A 3,539-nucleotide genomic window follows, 5' to 3' on the forward strand; every position below is an offset into this window, starting at 1 on the left:
TTCGGGTCATTTCATTATTGCTCAAATGACAATCCTTATATGAGCAAAATTTTCTCTATATTGTTCACACATATATATATATATATATATATATATATATATATATATTGAGCCTTTCATATTTTCTTTGAAATACTTTTATTTAGGTTTTATGATTATCATATCAAAAATTTTCTTTTTTATTCAAACAATTTATTCTGAAATATTACTTTTCATTTACTCAATTTATGCACTACCATAAAAAAAAAATGTATACTCTTGCTAGATTTTTAATAACATAAATTTCAGAAAAAATAATAATTTAGAAAAGCAAGATTTCAATATTTAATTAGTACAAGAGATTTATATTTTCAGAAAAAACTCTGTTTTAGAATGTCTAAATAAGATAAAATGCTTTGTTTTTTATGCTTTATTTAATGTTACTCATTGTATTCCAACTATTTGCTTTGCAACTATTATTAAAAATTACAAAATCATTTTGTTCTAACTTCTTAGTCATTTACATTAGTTTTCAGTTAATCAAATTTTTTGTTCACTGACATTTATATATATTATTGCATTTTTTTTTTTTTGAAAAAACAACTAAAATTGTCTTGCTTGATTCTATTATTTGCCCACTAAAATAAATCGGAAAATCATTTTTGAAAGCTTTTCATTTAAAAATCAAAATACTAATTTTAACCAAATATATTATAGGATATTTTTACAATTAAAAATAGTTTTGTGAATTATTTAAATAAATTCTAATAATAAATACCTTATTTGCTAAACCAAACCCATGAATTAGATTAAACCATTGAAGAAACACATGAAAGAATTAAAAACCACACAAAAACCATGATTTGGACCAAACCAAACTCGAATCAAACCAAAATCATTCCTGAAACCAACGTTAGAGAATTCTAGAACATATCTCCCCTTTAACACCGATTACAACCTCTCCCCTTCTCATTTTCGTCTTTTTCGACAATCTGAGACCACCGCCGACCTTAACGCCGCCTCCTCACCGTCGCCTCCGCACTGCAGCAACTCCGGCCTCCCTTTCTCTCTCTCTCTCCTTTCGTTTCTGGTGTACACAGTAGCTGCAAGAGACATGCGAGTTCGTGATTGGGAAATTGCGTTGCGTCTCTAGCTCGATTCTCCAGTGACTCCAATGCAAGCAGTCAACTCTAGCCTCTCTCTCATCGACGATGGAGCTCAGGTTCTCTCTCTCGCCATTCTCTTTCTTTTGTTTTCTACTGGCGGAGCAACGAGGGGACTGCGATTGCGATTGTGATTGTTGCAATCGGACGGTTGATCCCTCGTCCCTCCTTGCTTCTCCGATAAAACTAGCCAAGGATCGACCGATTAAGCTCTCCCATCCCCATCAGTGACTTCAACACTCATAGTTCTCCTCAGCTCCGATCAAGCTACCGCCAGCAGGACTGATTTTGATCGTTAAAATTGCTTCTTGTCCTTTTAATCGGAAATACTTAACCATTGACATATTCTAAACCTTGTTAAATTATTTTAAACTTCATTCAATATATATTCAATGAATATTCTAATTTAAGGGTGTATGATTTAAGGTATTAAGGTATTAATTGTGTTAGCGTTGAATTAAGCCTAGATGCTACTGTTTATAGAAGGTTTTAGAGAATTTAAATTAATTCCTTTCTAAATTTGATAAAAACATATTTTGGGAAAATACATTAGTGAGGCCATCTTAGTTTAAGAATGCAGTAACTCACGACCATGACAACGATTGTTATTGTTAAAAATTAAGCTATCATTGTGTTGTAAACTAGATGGAATCGTAAGTCGAATTCTTATTGCATTATGGGTTATTTGTGCATGGTAAATGAGGCTTAAGTTAAGGAACATATATCTTTTTGGCGAGTAGCAACTATTTCGAATATTTTTTGTTCTTTTAATAGGTTAACATGAAATGGATATGTATATATATTTGATGTTTTTATACTTGTTTTGATATATATTTAGTTTGTGAATTGGGTTGTTTGAAGATGTGTTCATTAAATTGTAAGTTAATGGAAACATGGGTCCTTAGTGATTAATCTAGAATTTTAGTAAATGATTAAAGAATGGATGATAATATTATTGACATTATTGAGACAAGTTGAAAGTTAAGTTTATGAAAAACGATCATAGTAATTGAATGATGATGTTGAGGTTAAAGGAGGATGGGAACTTGTTTTGATTGATTGCCCGGCGGATGGGCTGTGTGGATTGAGTTAATATTTAATGAAATTATTAATATTTAAACAGGTGGATAGTCTAATTTTCAGGGGAGATGTTGCTGAAATTTCAGCAGAATCTAGTCTAGTTATAGTAGTTAGATTAGTAAATAATTATTAGATTAATTCTCTAATTCTTTACTTAAATAGTTCTTTGTCTGATGCAATTCTTTCCTTGTATTCTTAAATTTTTTAGATCCTCCGGGCTCATCTAATGCTCCTCCGAGTCAAAATCCGAGTTAGAGCTTCTTCCTTCCTCTACTACAGTGAGTAATAATAAATAGTGCATACCATCATTGCATACACATATCACTTACTTTATAAAGAAATATATATAGATGATAAATTAACATTCATTTTTATATTATTATTATTATTATTATTATTATACAAATATATATATATATATATATATATATACACACACATCTGTGTGTCTGTGTGTGTGTATTAATTTATGTATTTATATCATAATTATATTATGTTATTATTAATATATAATTATACTTTTATGTTTGCACATTAAGAATTGATTTGGTGCATTATGTTGAATAATTTGTTTGATTATTTGTGCTGTGAACTTGTTGTGACTTGTTTGTGTGGAATTGGGATGAAGTGTGTCACCGCGGGTTTATGAGGCAGTCTTTGATACCTTTGGCCATGTATGGGCAGATCGACGCCCCCATGTATATCTGATGATATATGATATGGAAAACTACAGGGTAGCCGCCTGTTGGTATGGAAAAGAAAAGAGAGTATAAAAAAAGGAGAGGGCTGGTCAAGTAAGGATTAGACCGGTCGGCCATGTATGAGGGATTGACTCCCTGGTGTACACGTTTGAGAGGGCAGGCCATGTGTGAGGACGGCTCATCGAGGGTTTCGGTGACACTACTGACCAACTTCCACTTGTTTGATTACTTGAAGGCGTAATTACTTGTGGGTGTTGATATTGTGTCATATGCATGACTAGTTGCATGATCATTTTAGTGTTTTAGGTTGCATTTCATGTGAATGCATGTGTATGCATTATTTATTATTATTCACTGAGTTGCAAAACTCACTCTTCTTTTATTTAACTCAGGAAGTAGAATTCCTATCGATCCGCCTAAAGTTCTGCATCCTTCTCCACAGGGCTATAGAAGTAAATATCTAATTTCTATAATTACTTAAAACATGTAATTTTTATGAAGACTTTTATTATTTCTAATTTTTATTAAACTCCGCAGTTGTAGGATTTATATCTCTAATTATGTATTAAAATGAGTATGTTAATCTATGAATATCCTAATCAATTATCTATGATAA

General features: G+C 31.4%; 1 long non-coding RNA gene across 1 annotated transcript; it reads left to right on the forward strand.

Moving 5' to 3' along the window:
* Nucleotides 1-985: 985 nt before the first annotated feature.
* On the forward strand, nt 986-3,539 carry LOC149493209 (uncharacterized). Its single transcript, XR_016318563.1, has 3 exons — nt 986-1,201; nt 2,431-2,500; nt 3,316-3,539. It is a non-coding gene; the product is annotated as an uncharacterized LOC149493209 (long non-coding RNA).

The sequence above is a fragment of the Jatropha curcas genome, chromosome 10, assembly GCF_041381405.1.
Source record: "Jatropha curcas cultivar XTBG-Jc1 chromosome 10, XTBG_Jcur_1.0, whole genome shotgun sequence".
In the NCBI taxonomy this organism is placed as follows: Eukaryota; Viridiplantae; Streptophyta; class Magnoliopsida; order Malpighiales; family Euphorbiaceae; genus Jatropha; species Jatropha curcas.